Here is a 24450-nt window from a genome sequence, read left to right as displayed (position 1 = left end):
TAACCAACACAAATTTTTGCTAATTCAATCCTATCAAAATCAGAGACTTACCGGATTTACCAAACCCCATATTGAACCAAAGTAAATACCCACAATATAGAAATTGGGTGGTTTTTTATTAAGAAAAAGGCTGTTTGTGCACTCAGAGTGGCTTTTGAAAATAGTAGATAAGACCTTTCTACCAGTTCTGATGTCCAAAGAGCATATACCTTGAGAGCATGGCATCTAGAGTGACATTTAGGGTGCAGAGAGAGAGAAAACAATCCTTTTTAGCTGATAGGGAATGATACTGGATCCACAACCTGAACAGTGATGCCTAACCTTTTCATTGTCACATGCTGAAAGTGTCCGTGTGTGCACACTTTCATGGCCTGCATCCATAATACAAGGTGCGTGCGACACCCCTCATGCCCCTGCGCATGCACATGCGTATACGTCCCTCTGTGCAACCTCCATGCCCCTATGCATGCGCTCACACTCCCCCTGTGCGTGCCCTACACCTCTGTGCATGCGCTGGATACCCTACAATCAGCTGGCTGGTGGGAGGCATGCGCGCATACGCAGTGGACCTGATCTGGGGTGACAGCCCGCGTGCTGGCAGAAATGGCTCTGCATGTCACTTCTGGCACATGTGCCATAGATTCCCCATCATGGATCTAAAACAATGACAGGTAGAGTATGGTTTGGCTCTATACTACTTTTGTAAAGACAGAAAAACTGCTGCTTTTTTCTGAGAGAAAGAGACTGACATTACTGTAACAGGGAAGAGAAAACATCATTATTAAATACAGTACTGATAAAAAGATTATCAGTTTTGAAGCTAACAATCTCTTAAATATGAGCCAGCAGTCTGCGACAGCAGCCAAAAAAGCCAATGCAATCCTAGGCTGCATTAATAGAGGGACAGAATCAAGATCACATGAACTATTAATATCCCTTTATAAAGCCGCAGTAAACACTAAGAACACTGCATCTAGTTTTGATCAACATATTATAAAAAAGAGGTTGAGACTCTGGAAAGAATGCAAAGAAGGGCAACAAGAATGATTAAGGGGCTGGAGGCTAATAAGCACTGCTCAAAAAAAATAAAGGGAACACAAAAATAAGACATCTTAGATCTGAATGAATGAAATGTTCTTATTAAATACGTTGTTCATTACATAGTTGAATGTGCTGACAACAAAATCACTCAAAAATTATCAATGGAAATCAAATTTAGCAACCCATGGAGATCTGGATTTGGAGTTACACTCAAAATTAAAGTGGAAAAAAACACTACATGCGGATCCAACTTTGATGTAATGTTCTTAATACAAGTCAAAATGAGGCTCAGTAGTGTGTGTGGCCTCCACGTGCCTGTATGACCTCCCTACAACACCTGGGCATGCTCCTGGTGAGGTGGTGGATGGTCTCCTGAGGGATCTCCTCCCACACCTGGACTAAAGCATCCCCCAACTCCTGGACAGTCTGTGGTGCAACGTGGCATTGTTGGATGGAGCGAGACATGATGTCCCAGATGTGCTCAATTGGATTCAGGTCTAGGGAACGGGCGGGCCAGTTCATAGCATCAATGCCTTCATCTTGCCGGTACTGCTGACACACTCCAGCCACATGAGGTCTAGCATTGTCTTGCATTAGGGGGAACCCAGGGCCAACCGCATCAGCATATGGTCTCCCAAGGGGTCTGAGGATCTCATCTCGGTACCTAATGGCAGTCAGGCTACCTCTGAAGAGCACATGGAGGGTTGTGTGGCCCCCAAAAGAAATGCCACCCCACACCATTACTGAGCCACTGCCAAACCAGTCATGCTGGAGAATGTTGCAGGCAGCAGAATGTTCTCCACAGCATCTCCAGACTCTGTCATGTCTGTCACGTGCTCAGTGTGAACCTGCTTTCATCTGTGAAGAGCACAGGGCGCCAGTGGTGAATTTGCCAATCTTGGTGTTCTCTGGCAAATGCCAAACGCCCTGCATGGTGTTGGGCTGTAAGCACAACCCCCACCCGTGGACGTCGGGCCCTCATACCACCCTCATGGAGTCTGTTTCTGACCATTTCAGCAGCCACATGCACATTTGTGGCCCTCTGGAGGTCATTTTGCAGGGCTCTGGCAGTGCTCCTCCTGTCCCTCCTTGCACAAAGGCGGAGGTAGCGGTCCTGATGCTGGGTTGTTGCCCTCTTATGGCCTCCTCCACGTCTCCTGATGTAATGGCCTGTCTCCTGGTGGCGCCTCCATGCTCTGGACACTACGCTGACAGACACAGCAAATCTTTTTGCCACAACTCGCATTGATGTGCCATCCTGGATGACCTGCACTACCTGAGCCACTTGTGTGGGTTGTAGACTCCATCCCATGCTACCACTAGTGTGAAAGCACCGCCAGCATTCAAAAGTGACCAAACCATCAGCCAGAAAGCATAGGAACCGAGAAGTGGTCTGTGGTCACCACCTGCAGAACCACTCCTTTATTGGGGATGTCTTGCTAACTGCCTCTGCTTTCCATCTGTTGTCTATTCCATTTGCACAACAGCATGTGAAATTGATTGTCAATCAGTGTGGCTACCTAAGTGGACAGTTTGACTTCACAGAAGGGTGATTGACTTGGAGCTACATTGTGTTGTTTAAGTGTTCCCTTTATTTTTTTTGAGCAGTATATATAAAGAATAGTTACAGGAATTTGGTATGTCTCGCTAATGAAAAGGACTAGGGAAGGCAGGATAGCAGTGTTCCAATTTTTGAGAGGCTGCCACAAAGAAGAAGCTGTCAACTTCTTTTCCAAAACACCAGAAGGCAAGAAAATGGATGGAAACTAATCCAGGAGAGAACCAACCTAGAATTAAGAAGAAATTTCCTAGCAGTGAGAACAATTAACCAGTGGAATGGCTTGCCTTCAGAAGTGGTGGGTGCTCCATCACTGGAAGCTTTTAAAAAGAGACTGGACAGCCACTTGTCTGGAAATGTATAGGGTCTCCTGCTTGAGTAGGGGGTTGGATTAAAAGACCCCCCAAGGACCCTTCCAACTCTATTATTCTGCTCTGCTATTCTGCTGATAATGATCTTTCTAAAAAAAAAAAAAAGACCAATATGGACATCATTTCTATGCATAAAGTAAAACAATGAAAATAATAGCTGAATGCATTAGTTATTGGTGCTGATTTGGCGCAGAAAATTCTAAAAAATGGAAAAGTTCTACCATCTGCCCCCAGAATCATCTTTTAAAGTGGCAAACATTTTTGTTCAACACCAAACAAATGGTAGGTCTATTTTTAAAAAGCATGTTATTTTTGTTTTTTTTAATCAAATCGTCAAATGCAGTAACACACTAACAACAAAGAAGGAAAGTAACTTTTCATTCATTTATTTAATATTCCTATGACTCAGACTTGTTAAGTCCCATTACTGAACAATTGATGCTTTCCCTTCCCTTCCTTCCACCATTTCTCCTGTGTTGAAGGAGAAAGGAACCTTGCATCAACTGATCAGTACTGCTACTAGATTGGTAGTTATGAATGTTTCCTATTGCTTTTCAGCAATATTAAAATGCTTTACAACAAAACCAAAATGATTGGAATAGTTTAAAATATGTAAAGCTCAATACAGTAGAATAGATTTTAATTGGAAGGAGGATGCAATTTAAGAATACAGAGTAGGATTTTCTTCCTATTTTCTTCCAAATTTTTCAAGATGTGTAATTTTGCCATATCTAAACTTGAGCAATAAGTGGGTGGAAACTTTATGGCTTCTGGTGATCTACTTGGTTTGCAAATTGTTCTCCTCCGCACCATTATTCCTATCCCAACCATTTGCAATTAAGCACCTGAAATTTCCTGCATCAAGTGCACTGCAATTTGCAGTGGGCTTCCCGGTTGGGGTTTACGTACCACTACAGCAGGAGAAGAAAAAATGTGGAGGTTGGCACCAGTATTCCCTTAGACATCTCCCTTGGTTCATATTTATTATTAAAGCTTGGACAAAACCTCGCTCTTAAGCAGTTTAATTCTAAAACAAACCATAAAGGAATTGATTATAAATTTCCTAATCTAGGTTGTTTATGAAGATTACTGAAGAATATTGGGCCCAGAACAAACCTTGAGGTATACCACTGCTTATTTCGCTCCATGTAGATGTAGGTTCCATTGAGGCCTGTACATTGAGTATGATTTATCAGCCAGTAACAGACCCACCTGGTGGTGGTGGTGGTGCTGTCTATCCCACATTTTTCTAGCTTGCCAAGAAGTAGGTTGTTGTCTGCTTTATCAAATGCTTTACTGAAATCGAAGTATAATATATCCACAGCATTTCACTGATTTAGTCACTTTGTCGAAAAGTGAAAGATTTGTTTGGCATGATCTGTTTTTGGTACAAACCCATGTTGGCTACAGGTTATAACTTTGTATTCTTGTAGGTGTTCACAGATTTGTTGATTTGTTGATTTGTTATCTTTTCCAAGATCTTCCCAGGTATTAATGTCAGGCTGACTGGTCTGTAATTTCCTGGATCTGTTCTAGCAAATTGATATTTTGTGCCTGGCCATGCCCACTGTTATGACATGATTTCAAATTTCAAAAGAGCCCATTAACCCAAACCAATGCCTCCTCCTACTCTACAGTACTTTAACTAAAATACTGTTCAAAACTCTATTCTCTACCATGACTGAAAATGGGCGTTGGTCTTACCTGACACGCCATTTCTCTTCGAGCTGTGAGGATCATCCAGAGAGTGGGAGGTGCTCCAGTCTGCGTCTGTGTAGGCTGAGCTTAATTACTGAGGAACGCTCCGCCCTCCATCACATGGTCCCTTGCAGCGTTCCCCAGTTTATGCGAAGTCGAGAGGGAAGAGAAGGTCACACTCTCATCTAACTAGACTTAAGGGATCATTGGCCGAAACAAGACTCCCCCAGACGGTAAAAGGAAAAAGGGTGGGGCTGGATGATCCTCACAGCTCGAAGAGAAATGGCGTGTCAGGTAAGACCAACGCCCATTCTCCTTTGAGCTGCTCGGATCATCCAGAGAGTGGGACATACCAAAGCTTGGCTGTCCTACGGGGGGGACTCCGTCTGGGGTGGAGGCTCTCATGGGTCCTCAATAACCCGCTGAAGGACTCGTCTGCCAAACGAGGCCTCCGCTGAGGCAAATATGTCAATCTTATAATGCCTAATGAAAGGGGACGGGGAGGCCCAAGTGGCAGCCCGACAAATGTCCGAAATTGGAACCTGGGTAGCCCAGGCTGCCGAGGTAGCCGCACTTCTGGTGGAATGTGCAGTGACCCCACTGGGAACCGGCAAGGCCTGAGACAAATAAGCCTTAGCGATAGTGGCTCTGATCCATCGGCCAATGGTAGAAGGCGACACCTTATGGCCTAATGTCTTGGGTTGAAAGAAAAGGAATAGGGACTCGGACCTTCTAAAGGGTTGTGTGCGTTTGATGTAAATGTGGAGTGCCCGTCTCATATCCAGGGTGTGCCACCACTTCTCCCTCTCCCGCGAGGGATTGGGACAGAAGTTGGGGAGAGTGAGTTCCTGTGCCCTGTGAAAGGTGGAATTGACCTTGGGCAAAAAGGTCGGGTCAGGTCGAGAACTACCCAGTCAGCATGGAAGATGCAGAGGCCCTTTCTCACCGAAAGGGCTGCTATCTCCGAGATTCGGCGTGCTGAAGTGACCGCCACCAGGAACACAACCTTGAAAGTTAAGAATTGGAGGGTGGACTCCCTGATGGGCTCGAAGGGAGGCTTAGTGAGTGCCACAAGGACCTTGTTAAGGTCCCAGGTGGGGTATCAATGCACAGCAGGGGGACAAAGATTAGTGGCTCCCCTGAGTAAGGCCCTGATGCGAAGGTGGTGAGAAAGGGGCCCAATATTGTCGCCGGAGACGACAGTCAAGAGGGCCGCTACCTGGCATCTCAAGGTGTTACGAGAAAGTCCTTTCTTCAGCCCGTCTTGGAGGTAATTCAAGACTTGAGCAACAGAGGGTGAAAGCGGATTGACCTGGGAACTATGGCACCACTTGTAGAAACTGACCCAAGTGGCATTATATATTTGGTTGGTTGAGGGCCGTCTAGCAGCTAAGATGGTGTCAATAACTTGGTCAGATAGGTTCTCGTTTCTTAGCCATTCCCGCTCAACCTCCAAACGGCTAATTGGAGCCATTGGGGGTCCGGATGTTGAAGGGGCCCCTGGGAAAGGGAGATCCTGTCCGGGGGAATTCTCCAGGGAGGAGTCACCGATAGGTTGCGGAGGTCCGCAAACCATGGACGTCTGGGCCAGTAGAGGGCCACTAGTAGTAATTCTGCTTTTTCTTGGATCAGCTTCTGTATGACTTTGGGGAGCAGAGCTAAAAGCGTACAGGAGTCCCGGGGGCCATGGGCAACGGAGGGCATTGTGGTTCTCGGCCCTGGGGGAAGGGTATCTGGAGAAGAACCGTGAACCGTGGGAGTTGTGTGTTGAGGGGGGATGCGAAGAGGTCCACTGAGGGGAGACCGAAGATCATGGTCACCTCCCTGAACAGGGACGGGTGGATGCGCCACTCGGACTGGTCCACCATGGCCCTGCTCAGCCAGTCTGCTCGGGTGTTTGAGACCCCTGAGATGTGCTCTGCTTTGATTGAAAGGAGGTGATGCTCTGCCCAACGGCAGAGTCGTTCGGCTTCCCTCATCAATCGGATGGACTGAGTACCCCCTTGCCTGTTGACATGCGCCTTGGTGGTGACGTTGTCCGTGAGTATAAGGACATGCCGCCCGCGTACCTGAGGGAAAAAGTGGCGCAGGGCCAGGTGGATGGCGTGGAGCTCCAGCCAGTTTATACTGCATACCCGCTCTGCCTGCGACCATTTGCCCTGCGTCATAAGGGATTGGATGTGAGCGCCCCAGCTGGACAGGCTGGCATCTGTGGTGATGGTGAGGTGATGAGGTTCCTTGAAGCAATGACCCTTGTTGATGGCGGGGTTGGTCCACCAAAGAAGAGACGTGAGGACCTTTGGAGGCACCTTGATTGTGGTCTTTGAGTTGCTTCTGCCGGACCTTTGAAACGGGAGCAGGAGCCACTGCAAGGACCTGGTGTGCAAACGGGCCCAGGGAACAATGGAAATGCATGAAACCATTTTACCCAGCGATTTAGACAATTCTAATAGAGAAGCCCTCTTTGATCGCCAAATAAGATGAACAGAATTTTGGATGCTAAGGAACCTTTCCGAAGAGAGGAAAACCTTCCCCTGAACCATGTCAATAACAGCCCCCAAGTGACATATCCGGGTAGAAGGAAGCAATTGGCTCTTTTTTCAATTTACTAAGAACCCATGGGCCTGAAGGGCAGAGAGGGTAGCCCTGATGTCCTTCTCTGCCTGGGGCTTGGAGCGGGAGAGGATGAGGATGTCATCCAGGTAGCAATGGAGTCGCACCGGGCGGTCCCTTAAGTGAGCCGCCAGGGCCGCGAGGACCTTAGTAAAGACTCTAGGGGCAGAAGCCAACCCAAAGGGGAGGGCCACATATTGGAAGTGATGATGATTGTAACAGAATCTGAGGAATTTGGAGTGGGAGGGTCGGATTGGAATGTGGAGGTATGCCTCTGAGAGGTCTATGGAAGAAAGCCAGTCCCCTTGCCTGGTACCCAGTAAAATGGACTGAAGGGTGTGCATCTTGAATTTGCGGTGGACTAGGTAGCGGTTAAGGCATTTGAGATCCAGGATTGCTCTCCACCCCCCTGAGGATTTGGGAGCCACAAGAGGTGGGAGTAAAAACCCTGTCCTCGTTGAGAGGATGGGACTGGTTGGATGGCCCGGATGGTGAGGAGATGATGGATGGCTGAATCCATCAAACTGCGTTTGGAGGGATCTTTGGAAGGAGGGGAAGCCATGAAAAATTCAGGGGGCGGGGTCCTGAACTCCAGGGCGAGCCCAAACCTAATGGAGTCCCGGACCCAGTTATCAGAGGTAGTGGAGTCCCATTGGTCAGCGAAATGTCTAAGCCGACCACCAATGGGAAAGGAAGGGCAAGATTTATTTAGAGCGCCGGAAGGACCTCCCCCCGGAGCCCCTGAAGGGACGCTTGTAGCTGCCGCCCCTCCTATTCCGATCGCCCAGATCGGCTCGGTCTTGGGGATAGGATGGCCTATAGGAGGGGGTCCTCGGGTATCTGGGTGGGAAGGGAGACTGGTAGAAGGGTCAGGAGGACCCTCTTCGAAAGGGCTGAGGGGTTCTCGAGTCTGGCCTCCGAAAAAGGGAGGGAAGGAATTTTTTCTTGCTCCTGGTTTCGGCTAGCAGGGGATCTAGAGCCGAACCAAAGAGCTTCTCCCCCTTGATGGGAGCGGTTGCCAGCTTGACCTTATTTTTTACGTCTGCCTGCCAGGGTTTGAGCCAGAGCAGATGGCGAGCTGTGACCTGAGAGACTAGTGCCCGGGAGGAGAACTTGACCGTGTGGTACGTGGCGTTGGCCGAAAATTCTGGCGCGTCCGTGATCTTCGCAATGTCCTGGTGAGCCCTTGTGTTCAAGGGGGGGACATGCAGTTTTAGTTGGCAAAGCCAATGGATCGAGGACCTGGTGAAGAAGGAGGCGGCCGTGGCCGATGTGATGGCCCAGGCGTCAGCTAGATGAGCCCGATATAAAGCTAGTTCGGACCTCCTGTCTTCGGGCTTGAGGGCCTCCAGAGGGTCACTGGGAGAGGAGGAGGATGCAAGGCCAACGATGGGCTCATCCATCTCCGGGGTATTGAGAAGGGTGCAAAAACTTGGCTCGAGGTTAAAGAACCTCTTTTCCTGATTGGATGGAGCAGGAGGGGGGGCGTAGAAACCAACTGGTTTGAAACTAGGACGTGGAAGATGGGTGGAGCCAGAACAACGTCCTCTGCCACCACGGGTTGCCTAAACATGGCGTCCTCTGGATCTTCAGTAGAGGAAGGGAGGGCAGAGGGGGGTTGTACGGCTAGGCCAGAGGTGTTCTTGGCCTTGAAGAGGATAGATTTAAACATGTGGGGTTTGAACAGCCCCACAAAGGAAGGTTGGTCAGGGGTGAGACCCTCGTCCTCAGACAGTTCTGCCTCCATCGGATCTAACTCCAATAAGGGCTCCCCATGGAAAGTGGATCCCCATTCAAACTCCTCCCTATACTGGTCCAGAACCTCCATGTCCTCCTCCAGTTCCCCTTCTGGAGGAGGGCTGGCCCCCTGTGAAGGTACCTGACCGTGAGCAGGGTCCGGAGTGGGTGTGGACCTGGCTGATAGTGACTTGTGTGTGGGAGCCATCTGAAGGAGGCCTGGCCTGGCCATCTGCTAGAGGCCTTGAGCAATTCCCTGGTGAATAGCCTGTTCCATCCAAGCCCTCATATGGTCAGGCATCTCGACTGTGGGGGGCTCCTCCTGTCGGAGACCAGCAGCTGTGGGGGTGAATGTGGCTTCGGGCATTCACCTGGTCGATGGTCCAGGGACCTGAGGCTCCTGGGGTGAGCTGTGCCTGGAGAGGGGAGAACAAACTGGAGGAGGGGGGGTGCATAGAAGTAGAAGGAATGGCTGGAGGTGCTGGTTGAGACATCCTGGATCGCCTGTCGAACTCTTTCTCTAACGCCTTATGGCGTCTTAAGGCATCCCTTTGAGAGGCCTTGGATGCCTCCTGAGAGGTTTCCTTAGCCTGCCTGCGCACATGGTGGGACTTAGATTTGGCCTTCAAAGAAAGGCGGTTAGTAGAATTATCGTCTGCCATTGTACAAGGGATTGAGTAGAACAATGTAGGCGGTTGGCATGCCAAGGATATGACCTACGGGAGAGGCCGGGTATCCTGAAGCTGGCCTGCGCCCCCTTTTAGAATTTGGTAAAAGAATAATCTGAAATGTATAATTAATAATTATATTATTACTATTATTATTATTAATAATATATTGTCAGAATACGTATCTGAAAATATGCTTCTGCAGAGATGAATATATATATATATATATATATATATATATATATATATATATATATATATATATATATTATATAAATGCTGTGAGTGATTACTCACCAATGGAATAGAGTTGAGCAACAAGTGTACAAAAATGAAGATATTCTTTATTTATCTTTTTTTTTTAATAATTTTTTTATTTTTAATAACAAAATAAACATAAACATACATAACAAAATAAACATAAACATACCACAAAAACATAAAAAGATCCTTCTTCATAAATTTACATACAGTGCATCGATTGGTTTACCACTTTTTTTTGTGCATCCATTTCCTAGTCACCAGTATAATTATATTACATAATAGCTCATATTATCAATCAACAATTGTATAACCTAATATCATCACTAAAAAAAAAAAATCATTTTTAATTTTGTTAATTCATATTTTAACGAGATAACTATAGTTTGCTTAATTTATTTTGCAATAAATCATAAGATCATACCAAATCTACCTTAATAATGTTTTATAAAGATAATATTAAGAAAAAAAAATTTTTATGCTAAATCTGAATATTCTATCATTATGTTTTATTATCTAACCATTGATAAAAAGATCCCAAACTTCATAAAATTGTTTATCTTCTTGTTCTCTGATTTCAAATGTCAATTTGCTCATTTCAGCACAATCCAATATTTTCTTAATAATTTCTTCTTCTGATGGAATTTTCTCACTCTTCCAGTTCTTAGCAAATACAATCCTAGCCGCTGTTAATATATTTACAATCAGATACTTCAAATTTTTATTATATATATCCGGTAAGATTCCCAATAAAAAAATCTCTGGTTTCAAGTCTATATGTGTCTTTGTCATTTTTTCCAACCATATGCGTATTTTAGTCCAATATTTTCTAGCGTCCTCACAAGTCCACCACATATGGTATATTTATCTTTTTACTATAATACAAACTTGCAAAAAGAAGTTTGGCAGCGAGATATTACCAAGGTAAGGTAGAAAAATATCCAATTGATCAAATTAATGCCTGAAATGTAAAACGGCCTCTGGCAGCTTCCCCCACCCCCCCACCCCGAGGGAGGGAGTGGCTGCACTTGTTTCCTAGCCCTGAGCACTGCTGCGGAAGACAACACTTCGAAAAAAACAATTCTGCCTTTTTATTAATAATTTTCACCCCAGCGGTGGAAAAAGGGAAGGCCCTAACAGGCTGGAAGGCCTGTGGCAAGGGCTAATATCAACGTCGTAGCTGCGGAGAGCCCACAAGATGGCACCCGAGCACAAGGCGGCGCCCAAAATGGCGGCCGCCTGCGAGTCCTTCGACAACAGGCCGCTCAGGGCAGATTAAAGTTCCTCTGGCTGTAAACGCTATGAGAGGACAGTAAATAAACTGCCTCTACCAGGGACGATCGGCGTTGAGGTGGGGGGGAAACCAGCTGCGCTAAAGCGCAATCAATTCAGGCCGCTGGAGCAGGCGGCACGATGAAAGGCAGGAAAACGAAAGAGAACGAGGAAGGGGGGGTTAGCACAGAAGCGCTGTTAAGCTGCCCGCTCAACCCCCTTGGGGGCAAAATTTCACGCACCCCTAGCACCCAAGGCACCCCAAATGCACAGAGGCTAAGGAAAAGCAACACAATTAAGTTGAAATCAAACCTGAAATCAATAGAGTGCTTGAATCGGCCAAAGACAAGAGAATGCAAAACACACAGCCTAACTCTGCGAAGGCTGAGCATAAACTGGGGAACGCTGCAAGGGACCACGTGATGGAGGGCGGAGCGTTCCTCAGTAATTAAGCTCAGCCTACACAGATGCAGACTGGAGCACCTCCCACTCTCTGGATGATCCGAGCAGCTCAAAGGAGAATGCAAAGTATTGGAACAATAATATTTGAAGTTTAAATAATCACTTTGCTAAGTATCAGGTTTCTCAAACTGGTTTTTCTTTAAATTTTGAATTGAACGAAATAAGATTAGCATGTAATATCAAGAAAGGACTATGACAGCTAAGAATCTCAGACAAGATTTGTGAAAGTTGGCCACATCAGACATTTGCTAAAACAAGGGACAGGTAGAAATTCCATCTTCCACCAAAATTAATACAGTGATTTCTTATTGTTTAAGTTAGTTGCATCTTTTCTCCTGTCTGTGGTTTCTTTCTGAACCACAGACAGGAGAAAAGATGCAACTAACTTAAACACTGACTATTGGTAGCTGTGGAATTATTCTGTAAATAGCTTATTCACTTTCTCACGATAACATATTTGTACAAAGTCACTAGATTATTGGTGCTTGTTTTGAGTCTCAGTGAGTCTCTGTTACTTCTGTTGGAGAGAGTTGCCATTCCTCCTATTGACTGTTATTCTTGGATTTGATGTAAGTCTGTTACTGAACTGTTTTTGATACTGGACTTTGATATTTGGATTATCCCTGAACTGAACACTGACTGCCTTACCTGTGAATGACTTTGGACTGCTTATCTTGGAATTTGCTTAAACGTTTATTGGAAGTAAAAAACTACATTTACGGTACAGTGTATCTGTGTGCTGTGTGTGTGTTGTTCTTCCTTACCCTCACTACGTCTCCCTGTATGTGCTCATTCTCCTAATGGGGAATTACCTCAACACGGGTACTGATTCCTCACTGTGATTGCATTCAACTTGCAGTAATCACAACACAAACATAACTCCCCCAATTTCTTTTTCACAAAAAGCACCAGTGCAGCCAATGGGGAGGTAGAAGGCCGGATAAACCCTTTCCGGAGGTTCTTGTCAATAAAATCTCACAACGCAGCCAACTCCGGTTTCGACAGTGAATATATCTGACCCACCGGCAATTTTGCATCGGGCAACAAGTTGATTGGACAGTCATATGCCCGATGTGGAGGCAACTGATCCGCCTCCTTTTCCCCAAACACATCAGCAAAGTCCACCAACTCCACAGGTAGATCCAAGTCCATGGGTGTACCCACACTCCCTGCACAGGAGCACAAGCAATGGTTGGCACACTTCCTATCAAGGAACTGCACAGCTCCAAACAACCAGACAATCTGTGGATCATGGGCCTGAAACCACTCCAAACCCAGCACCACTGGAAAATGAGGCACTGCGGCAACGTAAAACATGGTTTCCTCCACATGCTGCCCAATCTGCATGCAAAGGGGTTTGGTTGCAGCAACCACAGGTCCCGAACAAAGGGGCCAACCATCAATCATCTCCACCATTACTGGTGGGGATACCTGTTGCTGAGGAATGAACCACTGCTTGACAAAATCATCATCCATGAAATTGAGTCGACCAAAGCTAGGATCTCCACTTCTCCCACACCAGGCACAAACACACTTGCTGGCAGCACAAGATGCTTCACCAATAGCGACTGTGGTGGAGATGTCGAAGATGTCAAAGGTGGCAACGGTGGCAAGGTTGGTGAAGATGGCAGGCCTATGGACTTTACACCCCAACCTGCAGACTCTCGTAGGCCAAGCGATGCTCGTTTCCCGCCACCACAGGTGTCGCTGCTGTGGATGTCTTAACAGGACACTTGGCCGCAAAATGGCCTTGATTGCCACAATAGAGGCATAAACCATCACTTCTACTTGAGTCAGGCGAGGGCGGCCAGCCCCCAACTCCATGGGTTCCTCCAAAGGCACTTCCACCAAGGATGCCATCTTGCTGGAAACAGATACGGTCTTTGTCCGTTGTCTCACCCATTGCTGCTGAAGTCTGGCATCGATACAAAGACACAGATGCATAAATTCCTGAAGGGTGCGAAGGCATTCAGTGCGCACCAACTTATCCAGGAGCTCCAACGACAAACCCTCCTGGAACTGGTCTAATAGTGGTGCTTCATTCCATTGTACATCCTGAGCAACCACCCGAAAACTAGCAATATAATACATGAATGAGCCACGCCCCTGCTTCAACTCTCTCAAATGTCTGTTTGCTCTTTGGCTTTGAACAGGGTCCTCAAACATGGGCCAAAACTGATGGCAAAATTCAGCGTAATTGTCCAACATCTGGTTGGGCTGGGTCAGCAGAGGCATCGCCCAACGTGCAGAGCCTGACAACAAACTAATCAAAAAACCTACCTTATCCCAGTCAATGGGAAAGTCCTCAGGCCGAAGGCTCATGTAAATCTGGCACTGCCCAAAAAATGCTGGAAATTGGGCCAGCGAACCATCAAATTTATCTAGCACTGCCACTGGGTATTTTTGGCATGGCCAGGCAGTTTGCATTTGTGCCACCTGTACAGTCAAAAGAGCCACTTGCTGGGTTAACCGGGCAATCTCTGCTCTGAGCTGATCCATGGTCACCCCACAAAAAAACAAAAATAAGTTGAAGGGGTGGCAGGAGTCAAAATGTGATGACTTGTAGTCTCTCAAAATAACCCAAAACCCAAAACATACATTAAAGTCTGGTAAAGCCTTCAACTTAACTTCACTGTTTTATTTGGCACAGTTTAAAGTCACAAAAGTAAATAATGAGGCAAACAGAAAACCAAAACAAACCGCATTGATGAGAGTTCTGAAGCAAACCAAGATAACTAATCATAAACTCCAGGAAAATAACTGAGAAAAGTCCATGGGAAGAACGCCAGCAAAGATAAACTTCTTTCAAGGTGAACACTAAATTGTCTCCTGCAAATTCTAACTGCGCAGTTGCAAACTTATATACAGTATATAGCTCCCACCTGCAAGCCATGAGGAGGATCATGGTAATCTCCTCTTGAGTAGACCTCGCTTTTCCCTGATCCTCTCCTCCCTGCATGACCTAGGATGGATAGAGGATGGGCCTGGATCCTCCTCTGACTGCTCAGCCGGCCTCTGCCCTTCCCCAGCCTCCTCCACCCACCTCTGGAGCCACACTCCCACTCCCTGTTGGTTGTTCCTCCTCTTCCTCAGAGTCAGTCTCCACCAGGGGCATGACAAGCAGCTTACAAAAATATAAGGATCAGGGGATTTAGATTTTTACAGTGAATCAAATTTTGAAAATCAGAAACACTGAAACCACATTTTATTTTGCTGATTCTAGTTCTCAGACCTGAAATATCAAAGAATTTAGAGGCAAAACTGGGGGAACAATGGATAGATAAGCAATGTAGGACACATGTACAAATGGCAATGAGGTTGATACAGAAAGTTTGTGGGATTAGCAAAATGAAAAAGAAGAAAAAAATATATCTAAAACTGAATACAGCTTCAAGTGGCTTCATACAATATCATGCAGTATAAAACGTGTTTGCTCTTGTTTTTAATGATATATTTTTTAAATTCCTAGTCAAGTGTACACACTAGAATAGCCAACTCTGATATTTTGGGGAGATCCTGCATCCAAATATAAACCAAAACTGACCTCACTTAACTTCTTAAGCCTGGAGAAAGTTGGACAGTTGCTATCAACTGAATACAGGAATAGCATGAAGGAAGCTTAGCCCCAACTGAGCCATCAGATTTCATGTTTACAATATTTCACAGTAACTGACATTCAAATATGTGCCACAAGTAGTAGATGCATTTAACTACAAATCACTGAGGCACACTTCTTCTGTTATAAAAGAAACTTAGATAGTAGTGGTTAATTTGATAAATAGTTGAGCAAAAAAGTTTGAGAAAATACTTGTAAGGGAAAAGGCAAGATGTACAAATATGAAATGGTTTTCACTGTCAATTCAAGAGGAATTTGACAAGCCAGGGTTATAATTTAATTGAACTAACTTCAGTAAAAAAAAAAACCCAAATACTTATTCTGTCATTAATTGAGATTCAAACATAATTACCTAGAGAAAATGGCTTTATATAGAACAGACAAATATATTTCCAGCTATTCTGAGATGGGCTCCAGCAAGATTCATAGCTCTGTCAAGTAAATGTAACTTAAAACAAGTTCGAGGAGCCTTGGTGTGTGGTTTTTTCTGTCAAGGTTTATCCTGTTATTGTCATCTCATGTTGTAAGTACAGTTTTAAATGTTTCTTTCAGAGTCTGGGGAGGGAGAAAGAGGAGGAGAGAAGAATGAATGAATGAATATCAAGGGAAAAGACAACATGCCATAATGTATAAAATGCCAAAAATATTCATAATATGTAATGTTTGCAAAAGGTCTTCATACTTCCTGAACTGAAAAGCTACTCTTGAAGTTGCTACTTTATTTTCTCAATCTGTATCTCCAGTACAACAACTATGAATGACAATACACCCTTCACGTTCACCAAGCAGCCTACCCTACTTAAAAGTTATTTTTAAAATTCTTTTAATTTTTAACAAAATGAATGGGTAACTACCATGAGCATGAGCTTTTACCTTGCATTTCCAGAAAGACCCCAAGAAGCATTTTTCAAAGAGAAAAGTTAGTGATAGCTTTTGGTGACTTTCCCAAACTGACAATTATTTTTTCAAACAAAATTTACACAGGGCTTTCATTAACAAGATTTATTGAGCTGAGATGCTTAGGGTTACAAGATACTCAACAGATTAATTATTACCCACTCAGAACTAATTTACCTCCTAAGAGTCTTAGGGGAGAGGTTTATATCATTCTTAGTAGCTTGACAGATAGGAAGTGAGGAGGCAGACCTCTTTGCAGATAATGGAAAACAACGTAAAGCCATCTTCTGAATCTTTATCAGCCTGTCAAGTAACTATTATAACACTTCCCCTTTCAAGCTTTCTTACTTCCTTTTGGGGTCTGAAGAATCTTCCCCTTCTCCTTCTCCTATGAAACATCTCTAGTTGAAACACAGAATCTCCTCTCTCTTGCCAAGCCACAGCAGCTGGGAGAATTTTTTTCTCCCATTCCATGAAGAAGGTTCAGGCGAATCATCTAATTTAAGAATCCTCTTTCAGAGTTCAGAAGGGAAATGGATGAGGGAGCTAGTTGTCTTGCTGATAGATGACATAGAAACTAATGTTTTAGAGTAGCTAGCATTCATTCATTTCCTACATTTGACTGCAACTGGTGTGAATAAAATAGATATGAATGTAAATTAACAGGGGAAAAACATTCTAAAAATGGCTGTAAACTGAATGACTTTGCACTGGAAGAAATTGCCGTAAACCGTTTAGCAGTTGGTGGTGCAGATGGAAGACCTTTACAAGAAGCAAATTAACAACTATTAAACCAATGATCAAACCCTTAACCCTTGGGAACTCAGTAATACCAAGGGGGAGGATAGAGTGTGCAGCAAGCCAGGTCATCTAGTGTTAAATACTTGGCACATCAAGAAATATGACAAGAGGAAATAAAGGTTTTCAATCTCTTTTGACGCAAGGCCACCAAAATTCTCAAAGGAAAAGTGTGCTGTTTTAAACATATCAAAATAATAAGTTTTGTTGCCATGGCACTGTTTCAAGACCCCTTCTCTGACAGAAGGGGTAGTGTAAAGAGGATTAAATTCATGCCATTTTTCATGCTCACAAGGAAAGGGAGATTCCCTAAAGAATAGCCATTTTAGGATTCCACTGCTGTTTTAAATGCACTTGTTCCGTAAAATTGGAAATGGGTCTCCCTGCTTCAGCAATAGAAACTGGCTTGGAGAGGAAGGAAGTCTTTGGTTTCAAAATAAAAGATGACATGAGAAATAATATATTCAGGTTCGCAAGAAGAGCATCAGCCTGTCCATTCTTAGAGCTAGGGACATAGATGATTTTAAAATTAAAACAAAAGAAAAATATGTAACCAGCTGATTTTATATGATATGAGTTTCCATAAACGTTTGCAGATATCTTGATTCTTGTGATGAGTCCAGGCCTGGATGGAAAGTGGTGCACTTTCTAAAAATGTGTCACCACTTTTGAAAAACATCTTTCATTGCCAGGAGCTCTTTATAAGAAACATTTATTTCCTCTAGTAAAATTAGTCAAGAATAAAAAGCAGAAAATAATAGGTCTCTTCCCCTAGCCTCAATAGCCTGAAAGTGTATAGTCTGAGGCATCTGTGCAAAATAATCCAGGTCTGGATGATGCAGCAGAAGATGAGAAATAAACCTTCCTTGTCTTTGGAATCAAATTAAAGGAGGTCGAGTAATGGACAGTCAAGAACAGGACAGCTGTATTTATAGGGATTAACAAGTAAACTTGGGGAGTTACTGGCAGAGGATGGAAATAGCACAGCTGCACTTCATCCCTGTGGCCTAGACTTGGATTTCTTGAGGAACAAGGAAAGGGAGACTGAGGCTGATGGGAATATGGTATAACTAGGAACTACAAATAACCTTAAGGAACAGGAGGAAGAGTAGCAACCAAGACACCAATAAGGTAAAATAAATCTGCGTTCAAGGCAGAAATATAATTTGAGTAAATATCTCAAGAACCCTAGTTCTCATAATGATAAAAGGAGTGAGAGGGAAGCCCATTTACACTTTACTTATAAGATTCTGTAGCTGCAACCTTGTAATAAAGTAGTATTAGCAGTCATAACTCTGGTGTCCAAGTCTGGTCTACCTTTAAGGGTTGATAGGGTCCTTTTCTTGAAAGAAAGAACAAGAACTGTGGAACAGTGATGTAATATGGGCTGCCCTAGGGGCCCAAAGAATTGTCTGTATAACTGCATTCTGTGCCAGCTTGTTCACTTACTAAGCATGGATTTACTTAATTACTGTGGTGATTTGCTGTATTGCAAAAGGAAGGAATGAGGAAGCACGGAAGGCTTGCAAGATTCTGCTACTATAACCTTATAATAAAAGCAGCATTATTAGCATGCTTGACTTCAGTTTCCTGGTCATGACATGAATTTCTGCAATAGAGAAATAAATCATTTTTATTTGTAGTTTATCTAAAACTGTCTAACATGGGGCTTGTTTGCTTCTAATTGGTTAGGTTCAATGGGAAAGTGTTTAAAGAGTCAGAAAAAAAAAGTTTGACATCAGAAGGACTTGAAAGCTTTCTTTCTTTCTTTCCTATCTCCTGAGTCTCAACTCATCTGGCCCTCTATCTACAGCCACACAGCACTAAAACAGGAGTATCTAGCATGCCTATCTATACCAAGCTCATTTCACAATAAACTGGAGGGTCCTTTCATTGGATAGTCAGCTCTTTCCGGCCCTCTCTAGAATGAAAACGAAACTGAATGCATAATTTTTGCATACCTTGGCACTGCACATTTTCCGCTTAGCAATACTGTACTTTTTTTTTTAACACAGCAATCAAAATCATTTTCAGCCTCTGCATAAAGTTGGCTTAATTATCTATGGTAGATTCATTACTGCTTATAATTGGAACTGTCCATTTGGCAACTCCATTTGACAATAATTCAAGGTTAAACCTCCCTCAAGCATGTTCCATGGCAAGCTTTGCTTGTCTCAAGGAAATGTATGACTCACACTGGGTGATGAGCATTTAAAATACAAAGTCCAATAATAATTGCCAGTAAAAATCTTAAGAAACAAAATAACATGCTCACAGAAATAAGAATTGCAGAAGGTCAAGTTGAGGTGGCCACGTTTTCATGCTTGCTTCATTAGAGTAGCTAGATGATTCATTTAGTGCAGGGGTGTCAAACTCCAGGCCTGGGGGCCAGATCTGGCCAGTGAGTGCTTAGATCTGGCCGATGGGGCTGACCTGGAAACAGCAAAGGATCGGCCCAGGGTGCTTCTGCCAGTGAAAATGGACTTCGGAAGGGCCCCTGTCAGCCCTCCTGAGCTCCATTTTTGCTGGCAGAGGGTTGCACGGCCAGAAACGGAGCATGCAAGGGCCACAGGCAATCCTCCTGGATTCTCTTTTTGCTGGCAGAGGATTGCAGGAGGGCTGTCACAGCCAAAAATGGAGTTTGGGAGTCCATTTTCATTGGTAGAGCACTCGGGCCATCAGAGGCGCCCCAACACGAGTGACATTGAGCTGGCCACATCTACCTTGACCATGCTCCCCTGGGCCCCCAAGGTCAAACACAAGCCTGGTGTGGCCCTCATGAAATCGAGTTTGACACCCCTGATTTAATCATTCTGCACTTTGGGAGGCACCTGATGTTGGTCCAGTTAATTCTAGTACTATAGCAAGTTTCCATTCAGTAGTCAGGACTGTTTCAAACACTGTAGTTGCCATAGTCTGAAGGGATGTGTACTATCACCACTATCATTTATCACCTATATAAAGAGCATACACAAAGAAGCCAAATCCAAGAATGGAAATAATATCAACAAACTACTCTTTGGAGATGATGACAGCAAGTAGAGCTAAGAAACTGCAACAACATGTTTTCGCCATAGACGAAGTATGAAAGATAAATGATATGAGAATCAGCTAAGAGAAGTAATGGCAATCAGAAGAAAAAATCATGTGCTAAATATAGTAATAGAAGGAACAAGCACAAAACTAGCATCAGATGCAAATACCTAGGAACAACATTCAACAAAGATAGTAAAAGAGATAAAGAGATTAATATACAATGAAGTAAGGCAAACTAAATATTGGGATAGCTTGTTCCAGTCCTACAAAATGAGGCAGTACCAATAAGCACAAAGAAACATCTCATACAACGCATATTCATCCCCACTCTATATTACCAGTGCCTAACATGGACACTTACAATGAACCATAAATGAAAATTAGTGTTGAGGTAATTCCCCGTTAGGAGAATGAGCGCATACAGGGAGACGTAGTGAGAGAAGTGTTTGAATAATACACACACAGCACATAGATACACTGTACAGTAAATGTAGGTTTTTTACTTTCAATAAAGGTTTAAGCAAAGTTCAAAAATAAGCAGTCCAAAGTAATTCACAGGTAAGTCAGTCAGTTTTCAGTCTAGGGATAATCCAATAACAAAGTCCAGTATCGAAAACAGTTCAGTATCAGACTTACATCAAATCCAAGAATAGCAGTCAATTAGGAGGAACCGCAATATTCTCCAACAGAAGAAACAGAGACTCACTGAGACACACTCTCTTCTGAGACTAAGACTAAACAACCCAGGTTTCTGGCTCCATTTTATGGCCGTTTGATGAACCACACCGAAGTACACTTTTAGCATTCCCTTAAAGAGGCAGTATTAAAATGTCTATCCTGGTTTATATATTTCCAACCCAAATAGCTCTTAGGTGACTTACATTCCTAACAGATAGTCACCATGGAAATGAGATGTTGGATTTAAGGTTTGCTCTTCCAGAGAGAAATTCCTCACGTTGAAGAAATGGTCCTCAAATTTGGCAATAAATAAATAAATAGTGAATGTCATTGTTCTCATGATCTTTCTCTCCTGCCCCCACCCCATGATGCCTGGGAGGCTTGAGTCCTCTTCCCAATGCTCTGCTTAACCACCTGCTTGGTCACTTAACAACCACAATTGGAAGAGCCAGGATGGTGGCCATTGAGCTAAGTGGTCATATGGCATCTCACTGAATGACCACTTCACTCAATGACCAATATTCTGAGCCTATTTGTGGTCGTAAGTGGAGAACTACCTATATATGGATATTTGGCATATATATTTGGATATACGGCAACTATATTATGAATACTTATATCGCCTTGTGATGAGATGGGCAGCAAACAAATGTATTGAATTCAATAAACAAACAAACATAAAATACTTACACTCAAAATTCCAAAGTTGCCCACTAACACAAACAGTTTTTATAAAGAAAATGAAGTCTACTCTTATTACATACAAGTTGTAAAAAACCATGATGGAGATAGTCCTGTGAGGTAATTCTAGTATGCAAGGTTGAGAGGTCATACGGCAACCATGCAGATGCCAACAACAATATTATTATCTAATTTTATACATTTATTAGAGTAAAGGTCTTTGCAATGCCAAGGCAGTTGATTAATAAATGTAGGTTCGTGATGTATCTGATGTAAAGCTGTCAATACCACAGACAATACTGCTACCCTTCAAAAAGATCTTGACTGTGTATCAGAATGGTCAAACAAATGGCAACTTCAAATCTCAACAAATAAATGCTCTGTCTTACATATTGGCAAAAAAAATCAGAAAATAAAATACAAGCTGAATAGTCAAGATCTTGTTGATGATCCAAGCTCTGTAAAGGACCTTGGAATACTCACCTCTAATGATCTAAGTGCTAGAGCTCACTGCAACTACATAGCCAAAAAGGCATTAAGAGTTGTTAACCTAATCTTACATAGCTTTTTCTCTGATAATATCACACTACTAACTAGAGCATACAAAACATTTGCTAGATCAATACTCGAATACAGCTCATCAGTCTGGAACCCACATTACGTATCTGATATTAGCACAATTGAGAAAGTCCAGAAATATTTCACAAGAAGAGTTCTTCACTCCTCTACTCGTTGTAGAATACCTTATGCCACCAGACTTGAAATTCTAGCACTAGAAAACCTTGAATTACGCCGTCTTCAGTCTGATTTAAGCATGGTATATAAAATCATACATTGCAATGTCCTACCTGTCAATGAATACTTCAGCTTCAACCATAACAACACAAGAGCACACAACAGATACAAACTCAAGGTTAACCGCACCAAGCTTGATTGCAGGAAATACGACTTCAGCAACAGAGTGATCAATGTCTGGAATACTCTACCCGACTCTGTAGTTTCTTCCCCAAACCCCAAAAACTTTAAACTTAGACTGTCTACTATTGACCTCATCCCTTTCCTAAGAGGTCTGTAGGGGGGCGTGCATAAGCGCACCAACGTGCCTACCGTCCCTGTCCTATTGTTTCTTTTATTTTTATTTTATTTTTCTTATATGTACCCATTTCATGTATTCATAACTATGTATACACTTATACTTATTATCTTGTAAACAATTGACAAATCAAATCAAATCAAATATCTATATTTAGTTAAACAAGGATGCTTATTTTCTTGTCCCTTATTTACTGCAGGGATATGTGGCTAACCTGTGGCTGCTTAGAAATTAAGGTCACATATATATTGTAAAGATCTCAGTTATGAAGATGCCTAGATCTTCTGTGATTTAGAACAGGGGTCACCAACCTTTTGGATCTCAGGGACCACCAAATTCATAATTTTAAATCCCAGGGACCACTAACTGATTCTGTGGATGTGCCCTAATTTGTGGGTGTGGTTTGGTGGTCATGTGATTGGCTGGGCTTGGCTTGTATGTAAATATTATCAATATTTATATAAATATTGAATTTTTTTATAACAAAAAGAGCAACTTTTACCCAAAATCATGCAAAGCAGGTAGGCAGACTGAGTTGCTCACAGAATCATGGAATCATTCAGTGATCTATCAATCTGCTATCAGCTGCCTGAGTCTGTCACATAAAATTTGCTTGCTGTGAGTCTGCACCGAATAATAGAACCTTCAATCCTAAGGGAGATTCGGCTGTGCTTAAAAGCAGATCCAAAGATCTAAAGACTAGCTAGAAAGCAAGAAATCCAACCATTTCCTGCTTCCTAACTAATCTAAATCTCCTGGCACAGCAGAACAGTTGATGATCAGGAAAAAAGAAAAATAGCAATTTAGCAGGCAAGTTTGCCGGGTAAGGAGTGAGTGGGCGGGGGGGTTCCTATGGGCCATGTGGGCAGCGCAGGCTTGTGTTTCTGCGCAGCTTGGATTAATTCCTTTGGAGGCTGCCCTGGGGGTGAGATTTGTCTGAGGCCCACAAAAATTTTCTTGTAGCCCACCAGTTGGCAACCACTGATTTAGAAGGGAATGGAGCCTAAGAAGGTGCTTTACAGTTCAAGGAAACCAGGGATAGTATTCTTTTTTATTAGATCCACTGTATCGATTCAAAATTCTAAATTTACCTCCAAAATTGCACTCAGAATGATCAGCAACTCTTTGATCTGCCTTGTAAAACAATAAAGAAGACCCCTGCCTAATGTGAATTAAGCCTCAATATGTTTTGCATCATCGAGCCCATAAGTTTTAAACATACTTTTAAGGCTAGAAAAACTTCCTGTAACTGTTTCAGGATTTTAGACTCACGTCAAAAGATGATCAACTGGTTTCCAGGTGCTTAATGAGAAAGAATGATCTAATATACAAATTTGATCTATCTATGTGTTGCCCGAACTGCTCAGTAAGCATAATTACTAGATATTGTAGTCTTGCTCTGTGGGGTGACCAGGCTGAGCCCCAGGAACAGGTCAAATGCATCATCAGTCAACAAATCCCTTTGAGCCGACAAGAGATCTACGTCCAGCTCACCTTGAATTCCACTGATACTTATCTACCACCAATTTGCTTGGACTTTGTTCAGATTCTTGTAGAGTGCTTTAGCTTGCAATAAATCTTTATACCCATTTGAACTGCCCAAATTCCTGATCTCCCTGGCCTCTTGACACCTGCTTTCTAATGCAGTCTTAATTAAACATGACATGTGAATAAAATTTGCAGTTTCAAGAGCCTGGATCACTATTCAATTAAAGTAATGCCATAGTTCTATTTCAATAGGTGATGAAAGAAGTTTGATGAAAACAAGCTTCAAACTCATCTCTGGTCTCATGTCCTGTAATTATATCCAATCAGGGGTCCCCAATCCCTGATTCACAGCCTGGAACCAGGCCGTTGTGAATCAGGTCACACAAACAGGAAGCATATACTGTAGGTAAGATTCTTACATAATATCTGCAAAGTTAGAAAAGGCCACCTAGTTTCTGAGTTATTTTTCTTGTAACAACATA

The 24450-nt window shown here is 43.3% G+C and overlaps 1 protein-coding gene across 1 annotated transcript in view; it reads right to left on the bottom strand.

Moving 5' to 3' along the window:
- Positions 1-24450, bottom strand: part of NALF1 (NALCN channel auxiliary factor 1) — a 447542-nt gene that overhangs the window by 261997 nt on the left and 161095 nt on the right. The window lies entirely within an intron of this gene.

The sequence above is a fragment of the Pseudonaja textilis genome, chromosome 8, assembly GCF_049901715.1.
Source record: "Pseudonaja textilis isolate UNSWEBS1 chromosome 8, rPseTex1.2, whole genome shotgun sequence".
NCBI classification, from domain to species: Eukaryota; Metazoa; Chordata; class Lepidosauria; order Squamata; family Elapidae; genus Pseudonaja; species Pseudonaja textilis.
This window is presented reverse-complemented; position numbering and strand designations above follow the sequence as displayed.